General features: G+C 41.1%; 1 long non-coding RNA gene across 3 annotated transcripts in view; it reads right to left on the minus strand.

Moving 5' to 3' along the window:
- Window positions 1–12,295, minus strand: part of LOC137488778 (uncharacterized) — a 385,094-nt gene that overhangs the window by 24,364 nt on the left and 348,435 nt on the right. The window contains exon 8 of one of the 3 annotated variants that reach the window (XR_012397098.1): window positions 2,593–2,731. The exons of the other annotated variants lie outside the window; for them this stretch is intronic. This is a non-coding gene — a long non-coding RNA (uncharacterized lncRNA). The remainder of the gene's footprint in view (window positions 1–2,592; window positions 2,732–12,295) is intronic. 3 annotated transcript variants of the gene reach the window in all.

The raw sequence follows: 12,295 nt of genomic DNA on the forward strand, positions 1-12,295 counted from the left end.
AAGCTATACAATATTATATTTGTGCATGTACAGTTGAAGTCAGAATTATTAGCCCCCTGAATTATCCCATATTTTATCTTTGCCATGATGACAGTAAATAATATTTGACTAGATATTTTTCAAGGTAGTCGTATTCAGCCTAAAGTGACATTTAAAGGCTTAACTATGTTAATTAGGTCAACTTGGCTGGTTAGGGTAATTAGGCAAATTATTGTATAACAATGGTTTGTTCTGTAGACTGTCGAAAAAAATAGCTTACAGTTTTTTTACAATGGCTATGACACTTTTTTCAATACATTCAACAAGTTTGCTAAACTCTTAACGCAGCAACACACCTAAAATACACAATTGGCAAAACAGTTAATTTTATGCTCAAAATCAAACATTATAAACTAAACCTCTAAACTACTTTTCAAAATACAATAATAAACAAACACACTACACCATGTCTAACAAAACACAGCAATCATGTTTCAAAATGAAATTATTGTTCAAAACACAAACACATGTTCTCTTCCAACATAAACATTCAGTCAATCAGAACACACTGACAATAAAAACACTATCATCAGCTGACATTACAGAAACTGCATTAGTTTATGTGTCAGCTCTGCCCTTATATTTGAAGTCTCGTTACAGTTTTGTTTTGTTGGGTAAAGTAAATGCATGCATTTTCTTTCGTTTACGGCAAAAATTCTATTAAAAATAAAAAAAAAATTGCTTTATAAAACTTACAGTTTATGTAAAAAAAAAAAAAAAATACAGACACAGAATTTCTGCAGTACAGACTTTTTTTGCAGAAGGACATCACTGCAAACAGAAAAAGCACCACAATTATAGTAAAATAACAAAGTAATCTTCTATTCTGCCCGGTCTTTTGCCACATGTTCTCATCCACATTATACTTGATATCTTCTGTGGCCCGGCACGGTAACTTTGGCTCTTTGGCCTATTATGTTTTTCCTATGGCGACATCCCCAGCCTTGTCAACATTGAAAATTTCATGTGGTACTTGATTGGCCTCTAACTTCATGACTCTCTGAAAGTAATTAGACACAGTGTATGCAAATGCTGTACTGTATATGTACTGTATGTACTAATGAACTCCAGGTTTAAAGAGTAGTTTACTGCAAAACACACTGTGTATCGTACAGTAATGACTGTATTGCATAATCTTACATGGACGTATTGGTGACAGAGTTCTTTGATGCGCTCACTGTTCCTTTCAAAAACCTCAAGAGTCCTCTATTAGAACATATGATCATGTGATTGGAAAAACCAAAACAAGACATGAGTGTGCTTTCTAGATGGGAATCAGCTGTCATATGTATATATATATATATATATATATATATATATATATATATATATATATATATATATATATATATATATATATATATATATATATATGAGAGAGAGTCATATTGCAGTTATATATATATATATATATATATATATATATATATATATATATATATATATATATATATATATATATATATATATACACACACACACACATTTATTTATTTATTTATATAACCGCAATATGCTGTTTCTCATTGGCAATTGAATAAAATACAGGGAATAAACTTGTGTTTCAATTCACAATTAGAACAGCTGTTCACTTTGACTTTATCCTATATAATTTCTGTTTAGAACATGGTGTTATCTGTTCTGACATACTGTGTTAAAGCATTTGTAAATTTGACTGTAAAATTACATTGTTTTGTTCTTGGTTGTGCTTGTGTGTAAAAGAAGTTAAAGCATTTTAAATTTGTGTTAACTGGATGCATTTCGTGTCAAAACAACAAGAAATGTGTTAATTGTATAGCCCATGAAGACGGATGTTGTGCTAACTGTGTTAAGAGTTTAGGAAACTTGTTAAATGTATTGATAAAAGTGTCATAGCAATTGTAAAAAACTGTAAAACGAACTTTCTAATATAATGAATTGAACGCTTCCATAAACATTCAAAGAGTATACGGTCAATATTTTTACTTATTTTAGGATCCAGAGGAACAAATTGAGCAACATAAATAAGCCTTAAAAGGCCTTCTGCCTTGGTGGGGAGCATCCTACCTGTCAATGACAAATCTCTTTGTAATCGCTGATTAAATATTCTCTGTGTTTTGTTAAGAAGGGGTTGGTAATTAAGAGAACATCTTTCTTTTTGATCCTTAACAACAAAACCCCCTTGATAACAATTCTTATATTTCACTGGGATAATATAGACAGCTTCAGTGCTTTGTGCTGCCATGGCGAGGCCTGTGAGGTCATAAGCCAGCGCCATTCTTCCGCTTGGTTTGGCCTATAAATATATACATTAGATGTTGTCTACCCTGTTGTTGTCTATTGGACAACACTGTCACTTTACACTGTCTTTCATCTGACAACTAAATAAATGCTTAAATCTATATAACTGATTGTTTTTTAATTACATTACATGATCGATGCTGTAAAAATAAAATATGAAATGCAAAACAGTCACATTAACCTTTCACTGGAAGTTTATAGTTGGCTGAAAAGCACTAGCTGTGCATATGGGCCATTGACTAAATGCAACAGCTAAAGTAAATAAAGGAATACCTTTTGTTTTCCTGCTTTAGATCACAGCACTGGCACTCCTAATGGAAAGACGTGTTACTACTGTAAGGAGAACAACTGTTCTAATGTTCTGAGCTGCTTAGGGACAGAAGATCACTGCGTTACAGCAACAGGTGAGAATCTGGAAACAGCCAACAACAAAAAAAAAAAGACATTATGTGTATTTCTCTTGTGTTTGAGATTTGATACAGATCACAATCTACCAGAATCCAGTTTAATTAAGCTTTCCCCTCCCCAGAGAATTCCACAAGCAAGCCAGAGATTGTAAAAGGATGTGCATCGAAATCTTTCTGTGAATCCAAAGGAACGGGTCCATTTAGGAGCGTTTCCTGTTGTTCAGGGAATCTATGTAACGGAGCTAAAAGTGTCACTCAGCTTTCTGATTCTCTGTCTTCCTCTGATCGCCTTCCTCCTGATGCTCTGAATAAACAATCTTCTACAGCCTGTTTTATACACAACAGTATGACTTGCATTGTCTCTGCAGCACTTGCTGTACTGTATGTAATATTTTTGCTGTGACATTCTGATGTAACATTTTATGAAATAAAGTATTACATTTATCCTGTGGGCATTTAATAAACATTTTAATAAATAATTATGTGTGTGTTTTGTAAAATATCATGTGATGCAGGACAATCTTGATTTTTGATCTTGATCAAGCATTTCAAATCATTAAATAATGTTTTTTCCCACATGCATATATATATATATATATATATATATATATATATATATATATATATATATATATATATTAGTTACATGCAGCATACAATATTATACAACTATAGACCATTTTGAGGGATATAAATAAAAAATAATGGTCCCAACGTATTTCCTTTTTTACATTTTTAATTTTTGTAGCTTCTGAGAATCCAAAAAAAGAGTCACATATTGATAAATAATATTATCATAGCCGTTTGAACATTAAGTTGTTATTGATTTGCCGCTTGTTACAGTTATGAAATAGTTTGATAACAAGCAGGAAATATTCATTGGCCAATGGCATGACCACATTGAAATGGTTTTTAAAACACTTGAGTATTTAGAATGCTGACAACATTACAGTCACAGTCTTGTGAAAAGCATCCATTGTTTATCTCCACCAATATTGTAAACATATCGTACATATCGCTTTGATGTTAAATATTAGCATTATTTGAAATGTACTGATGTTGAATATTAGATTTTTCATGACAAATACTACTATTATAACTAAATATAGGGCGACGCGGTGGCACAGTGGATAGCACGTCCGCCTCACAGCAAGAAGGTCTGTGGTTCAAGCCTCAACTGGGTCAGTTGGCATTTCTGTGTGGAGTTTGCGAATTGGGTATGCTAAAATGGACTGTAGTGTAGTGAACGATGTCTGCAACAATTATGCCATTGGGTTTTGTAGTACGGCTTTTTCATTCATCTGTTTAGATTTTTTTTTAAATAGTAATAAAAAAGAATTGGTTTGAAAAAAAAACTATTATAAATAACAATAGATTATTAAACAGCACATGGTACTCTGTACCTTTTGGAAGCAAAATAACATACTCATATACTGTAAGCATACATGTTGCATTATCAGTAAGATCAAGACGCCTACGAGAAGTGATATCGTTTTTCCAGCTCACTGATACCACACAACCACTGGCGGATGCATACACACACACACACACACACACACACACCTCTATCATCACACACATTCCTCTATCATCACACACATTCCTCAGACATACCACATTCACATGTTCAGACTTGCACAGCAGTTCATTGTTTTACAGTTTGTACAGTAGCCAGTAGTTTTTTTAATACAATAAACAAGTTTCCTAAACTCTTAACATGATCAACACAACATCTGTCTTTATTATATCTTAACATGTTATATCACAGTCAAATTTACAAATGCTTTCACACAGTATGTCAGAACAGATATCACCATGTTCTAAACAGAACAGATATAGGCTAAATTTATAGTGAATTGTGAATTGAAACAAATAAATTCCCTGTATTTTTCCATTGCCAATGAGAAACAGCTTATTGCAGTTATATACAGGCCTTGACAATAACTTTTTTGATTTTGGTGTCTAGTAGTTTTCCAACATTACTAGCCACTCTGCATTTTCACTAGCCACAATTTTGTTGTTGGGAAAATATTTTTTATACGCATAAATATGACTTTGACATGCTAAAATTACTTGAATTACATTGTGTTTTGTCCACATGCCCCCTCATTCATTTCACATTTTGTGTGTCATGTATGAGCAAATGGGCCATGGTTTCACAGTGTTGTATTACAATTAGTTTTTATTTCACATCACTTTTCAGAACTCAAAATTAGGGTTTTACCATGTTTATCTCAGACCACACCGAAGAATAATTATTTCTTAGCCACAAATTTTACAGTTTTTGACAATGGCTATGACAGTTTTTTCAATACATTTAACAAGTTTCCTAAACTCTTAACACAATTAGCACAACATACGTCTTTGTTGGCTATACAATTAACACATTTCTTGTTGCTTTGACACAAAAAGCATCCAGTTAACACTAATTTAAAATGTTTAAATTTATTTTCCACACAAGCTCAACCAAGATCAAAACAATGTAATATTACAGTCAAATTTATAAATGTTTTCACACAGTGTGTCAGAACAGATAACACCATGTTCTAAACAGAACAGACATAGGCTAAATTCAAAGTAAATTGCGAATTGAAACACAAATCCATTCCTTGTATTTTTCCCATTGCCAACGAGAAACAGCTTATTGCAGTTATACATATATATATATATATATATATATATATATATATATATATATATATATATATATATATATATATATATATATATATATATATATATATATAACACAGCTGATTCCCATCTAACTGCTCTGGTTTCTGAAGTAACCCTCATTCCCCGGAGAGGGGAACGGAAATGCTATAAATGGATTCAATCCAGGTATGGGGATTTCGATAAGAAAGCCAATCGTCTGACAGAGTATGTAAATGAGCCAATGAAATGCCAAATGAATTGGCAGCATTAGCTTGCGCACCTGATGCTTGTTGCAATCAATTTAGCATAAGTAAAGTTCCATAAATTAATTTCGAGAGGAGCACGTGATATGATTGACCACGACTGGCCGCTCATCTGTAATCAGTAATAATCCAATCAGAGTGATCCTAGTTTACTATAAATGGATCATTTTCTTTCTACAGCTCTATCTTTGTTTTGGAAGACCACAAGCTAAGAACACTGTAGCAGTCTAAGCTCTGCAAGCCAGCCAGCCAGCCTGCCTGCTAACCAACCAAACAACCAACCAAACAACCAACTTATAACAAACAAAATGGACCAAACCAGCAACAATAACAACAACAGCGACTTGACCACCAGCAAGAGCTCAGCTCCCCTCGATACGCCCGCCGCGAGGCAATGCCACGCTGCCCCGCAAACAAAGGGACTCGAGGCCGAGGTCCCAGTGAGAGACCGCAGACCCATCTGTGGCGCAACAACACAACGCCGATAGAATTCTCCGTCTCCAACAACATCAAGCCGTCACCTACCTTCACCAGCTTCCTCCTACGACTCTGCCAGATCATCATCCCACATCTCCAACAAAATCAACATCCCTGAACTCCGGAAAAACCTCTCAGATGCAGGAATTCCCATACCTTCACGCTGCAATCAAGCTGACCTCCTGAAGCTCTACTCCACCATTGCTCCTCAGTCCCCACCCATCATGGACACTGCTAGATCCTCCCGCTCATGCCACGCTCCCTATCCTCAACATTCTACAACACAAACTGAACTTTCTCAACCAGGACAATCAAAGAAGGCTACCCAAAAAAGTACAACCAACAGGAAAACACCCAGACCATGCATTCAAGAAAATAGGACCACCCCAGCTACATCATTGCAACTGACAGAAATTCCCTTAGTCAATATGCCTTCTACAACCTATACTAATCAGACCTTCACCACCCCTCTCATTTGGCCTCCAGCTCCTTACTCTAGCTCCATCCCCAGCCCTCCATTACACTCCACTTCCATAAGCCACACTCACCTACAGCTCCCCAGACCCAGTAATCCCCCTCACACATCTACACAGCTCATACATACCATCACTAGCTCCAACCCCAATCCTTATCCTCTCACTAACCCCTTTACACTCACTATTATTAATCCATATAATCCCCACTCTTCCCTTCACCAAGCACTCACACTTCCAGCACTGATCCAGCCCAACATCCCACCATCCCTTCACAAATTTCTTCATCACGCCCTCCGTACACCCTTACCACAGCCACCCCCCTCCCTGTGCCACACAACGCTACAGTCCTGGAACCACCCTCAGTCTCAAATGCTGCAAAAAAACTCATACTATCAGAGATTTCTGTAGTTGGCCCCAGAAGCGAATCCCCATCCTACACCCATTCCTCCATATTCAGAGATGATATTGCCCTAAATCATCCAATGCACAATTTACACCAAGCATCCATCTCCCTCATTTTAGAAGCCGTAGCCCCTAGAACCCTTCAGTCTTACCTCACAGCATGGAATGCATTCAAACATTTCCATACCCAGTACAACAATTTTTCCCTCCTCACCATTACATCCTTTATCACACACCTACATACTTCCAAAAACATCTAAGCCAGCACTATTAAGAGTTATTTAAGCGGGGTTAATTTATTTCACATGGCTCCCCAGCAGACTTTATTTCCAACTCCCAAACATGCCTTCTTATTAAGGGCATTCAGAAAAAGCATCCCTCCTCCCCAGACTCTATGCTACCCATCACACAAGTCCTCTCCAAATGCATTTCCACTCTCCGCAAAGGTTACATTTCCACAAACACTGATCGCACTCTCAACGCCATGTTTAATCTTTCTTTTTTGGATTTCTTTTTTGGACATCCAAATTTGATCCAAACATTCAACCTACCATTTCATATCTTACTTTTTGTTAGATGAGGAAACTATTTCCTTCCACATAAAACAAAGTAAAACAGACCAAGCAGGTAAGGGACATTTTATCTACATATTCAACCTCCCCTCACCCACACTCCCATTTCAAGCACTCATGGCATTTCTACATTTTAGGAAAAACCAAAAACCAAGCCCCCTTTCCCCTTTATTTGTAGACAACACTAACCACCCAGCATCATGATTCTGGTTTCAAAGACACCTTAAAGCAGTTCTTCAACTCTCAGGCTTTCATACTCTTTTAGAATAGGGGCAGCCACCACAGCAGCACAAAAAGGGCTCTCGCAACAACAGATCTAGACTCTGGGAAGATTGTCATCTGATGCCTTCAAGACATAAATACGTCTTATCCAAAGTCACCCAAATGAAAAGAAGTCCAGATGACCCTCGCCAGCCACCAACCTATTTCCAACCAAGGGTGAGGGCATGACCCAGCCACCATCTCTTACTCCCTTCCTTCCTTCCTTCCTTCTAGACTGAGGAAAAACTCAGTTTTCTCCCCCAGTCACACAGTAAATTGGAGACCATCCAGGCCCCCCGTCACCCCGGCCATTTCCGCAGGAGTTTACACAGCCCCCTACCTTTACCCAACTCATGCTGGACTCCACCCCTCCTAAGGCTCTGACTACCGAAAAACGTTACCCCGAGCTTCAACTACCCCAGAAGCCATCTCACTGCCCCCCCCAGCCCTTAGCAACCTTAGCAACATACATACATACATATATATATATATATATATATATATATATATATATATATATATATATGCATGTACATAAATATATATGTATAATAGCGCCGTCACTCCCTGCTCTATCTCCTCACGGAGTGTTCCTTGAGTACTCAACTCATCCCGTCACCCTCTAACAGGAGTCTTCACCGTCCAAATCCCTTTTTCCCAGACTCCTGCCAGAGTAGGCCAGCTTGCCCTGTTTCCCAGGCGCCGACCCCCACATATATATATATATTTATTTATATATTCTCATATATTCATATATATATTTATATATAGCGCTGCCACTGCACAGCTCTATCTCCATCAGGAGTGTTCCTCATGCATATATGTTTGACTTTCAATGAGTTAATGAAATGAGTCAAGCCATGAAACCTTGAGTGTGGAGGGCGACAGCATGCTCCCCAGCTTCTCTTGGAGTAAAGAAAGCGCAATGCTGATCTGGCAAATTTCGGGGGTCTTCTCTGCGTGAGACGCACCATTCAGTGAATAGACTCCACTTCCGGGCATAGGCACGCTCGAGTCGGGGGCTCTAGCCTGAGTGATGGTATTAACCATCGATCTCGGTAGGTTACCTAAGTCTTCCTCGAGTCTAAGGACCACACGTGTAGGTTCCAAAGATCGGGGTGAGGGTGCCAGATGGTGCCCTGTCCCTGAGAGAGTAGGTCCACTCTCAAAGGGATCTGCCAGGGGAGGGCCCCCGCAAGAAGGGAGAACTCTGACATCCAGGTCCGGTTTGGCCAGAGGGGTGCAACTAGCAAAAGCTGCTCCTTGTCCTCCCTGACGTTGCACAGTAACTGCGCAAGCAGGCTCACTGGAGGAAACGCATATTTGCACATGCCCCGAGGCCAGCTGTGGGCCAGTGCATCCGTGCCGAAAGAGCCCTCGGTCAGGGAAAAAAACAACTGTAAATTAGCTTTCTCGGGGGAAGCAAACAGATTAATCTGGGCTTCCCCGAATTGCACCCATATCAGTTGAACAGACTCGGGCAGGAGTCTCCATTTTCCGGGACGTAAAGGCTGCCATAAGAGTGCATCGGCTGCACGGTTGAGCTCGCCTGGAATGTGAATGGCGTGCAGCGATTTTAGCCGTGTATGACTCCAGAGGAGCAGACGGCGGGCGAGCTGAGACATGCGGCGAAAGCGAATACCCCCCATGCAGTTGATATACGCCACCGCCGCCATGCTGTCCATCCTCACCAGCACATGCTGTTGCTCCAGCACCGGAAAAAAACGGTGGAGAGCGAGGAACACTGCCAACAACTTTAGGCGATTGATATGCCAATGCAACTGGGTTCCTTTCCACAGGCCCGCAGCTGCATGCCCACAACACATGGCCCCCCAGCCCATGCTGGGAGCATCTGTTGAAACAACAACATGACATCGCAGTAACAGTGACTCTGTGTGTGTTCGCGTGCTATGTGCGTCTGGGGACTCGATCGTGAAGCCAGTGCTGAAGTGGTCCTGAGAGGCATGCTGTCATGGTGACTGAGTCCAGCTCCAGCCCTAGAAAAGAGATCCTCTGCACGGGGACGAGTTTCTCTTTTCTCGGTTGACCTGAAGTCCCAACAGGTGTAGGTGCCGGAGCACCTTGTCTCTGTGCATAATCAATTGCTCCTAAGAGTGGTCTAAAATTAGCCAGTCGTCAAGATAATTGAGTATGCGGATGCCCGCGAGCCGAAGGGGTGCTAAGGCACCTTCAGCGAGCTTGGTGAAGACCTTCGGAGACAGAGAGAGCCCAAAGGGGAGGACTTTGTATTGCCAAGCTCAACTTTTGAACGCAAACCACAGAAACTGACGGTGGCGTGGAAGAATTGAGACATGGAAGTACGCGTCTTTCAGGTCTATCGCTACAAAACCAATCCTGAAGACGAACGCACAGGAGGATGCGCTTCTGCGTGAGCATTCTAAACAGCAGCTTGTGCAGACTGTGGTTCAAAACACGCAGATCTAGGACTCTTTTTAGACACGATGAAGTACGGGCTGTAAAACCCATCTCGGCAGGAGGGACCGGCTCGATTGCATCCTTCGCCAGTAGGACAGCAATCTCCTCTCGCAAGACAGGGGCGGACAGGGGGCTGACCCTGGTGTAATACACATCTGTAAACTTGGGGGCCGTTTTGCGAATTGAATCGCTTAGCTGAGTCTGATTGTGTGTATGAGCCACCGCGAAGGGCTGGCCCGCGCTAACCAGGTAGGCAGAGCTCTCGTTAATGGACTCTGGAGAGGGGGCTCGAGGGGTGGGAGAAAGGAGACCGTCCTCCCAGCACCTGTGAGCCACTGGCAAAATGCACAGAACCTGTGAGCTAGAAGGCATAGCGTCCCAGACTGGCAGAGTTCGGGCTGTCACATCCGGGGAAGTGGAAAAGTGCTCTTGCATTGATGTTTGCGTGGCAGTGAAATGTGCCAATGGAAATGGAGCCCGGACCTCCAGTGGGGAAAGAGCAAATTCCCTCTTCTCCAGATGACCTGTCTCAGGTACGCTTCGCGGTGCCTTACCTGATTAAACGGTGCACTGGTCAGGGGGGCCTGCCTGCTTTCGAGGTGCTCGACACGCCCGCTTCGCCGGAGGTAAAGATGACATTACCCATCGCATCAGACTGCTCTCTCACCACCTTGAATTCTTGGGTGAATTCACTGACAGTGTCGCCAAACAGGCCAGCCTGGGATATGGAGGAATCAAGAAAGCAAACTTTGTCAACTCTGTGCACATCCGCCAGGTTTAGCCGGAGGTGGCGCTCCTGAACCACTAATGTGGACATTGTCCTTCCCAACGCACAAGCAGCGGACTTAGTGGTCCAAACATGTACGAACATGTACGGACATGTGATTTTGAGCATGAAATTGACCGTTTTGCCAATTGTGTTTTAGGTGTGTTGCTGCCTTAAGAGTTTAGCAAACTTGTTAAATGTATTGAAAATAAAACTGTCAACATTGTAAAAAACTGTAAACCACATTGCTTTCATCAGATTTTGTTCAGTTGCACATAGAGAATAACGTCTTTAAGCAAGTCACACACCAGAAGCGCTGCACGGCGCCACGACGCGCACATGACAGTTTAAAGTATCGCACACCAGACATGCACATTCACATGATATTTAACATGAAGCTAATCAGATGGTGCTCTGTGGCGCGGCTGAAATATGTACTGCGTCCTGAGCCGTGGCTGGGAGCCGACAGCCGCCAACTTGCGGTGCCGATGTGTGTACCCTGATGGAAACCTATGTATAGAATTCTAAAATGCATTGCGCTGTGTGGTGCGGCGCCGAGCTGTGCTTCAATTCAATTCAATTCAGCTTTATTTGTATAGCGCTTTTACCATGTAGATTGTGTCAAAGCAGCTTCACATAAATGGTCACAGTAACTGGAACAGTGTGGTTCAGGTTTTAGTGTTTAAGTTCAGTTCAGTTCAGTTTAGCTCAGTTCAGTGTGATTTATTCATTACTGAGAGTTCAAACACTGAAGAGCCAATTCATCGATGCGTAGCTCTACCAATCCTGAACCATGCGAGGCAGTGGCGACAGCGGAGAGGGAAAAAAAAACTTCACCTGTTGGGAGTGAAGAAAAAAAACCTTGAGAGAACCAGACTCAGTTGGGCACGACCATTTAAATTTCTCCGCTGGCCAAAAGTCTTGTGCAGAACTAAATTCGCCGTGGTTTAGGCTGGAAGATGGCCTCAGTGAAGACTCGTCTGTCCCTGGAGCGTCGCTGGAATCAGACTCATGTTCTCCACTCCCCACGACCATCAGCGCAGCAGCAGCTCAGGATATGGCCTGGTCCCGGATATAGAATCCTTGGGATCATCACGTCGCTGGTCTTGGATCTGGTGTTCTGGTGTTCTTGGATCTGGCTTCTGGTGTTCGACCTGCTTTACTCTGAGATTACCACTCTTGATAAATACATTTGCAAAGAACTTAAATTATATCTCAAAGCATTTACTGGGGCACTGGCTATTATTACTGCAGCCCGTGC

Source organism: Danio rerio, chromosome 21, assembly GCF_049306965.1.
Source record: "Danio rerio strain Tuebingen ecotype United States chromosome 21, GRCz12tu, whole genome shotgun sequence".
Classification (NCBI taxonomy): Eukaryota; Metazoa; Chordata; class Actinopteri; order Cypriniformes; family Danionidae; genus Danio; species Danio rerio.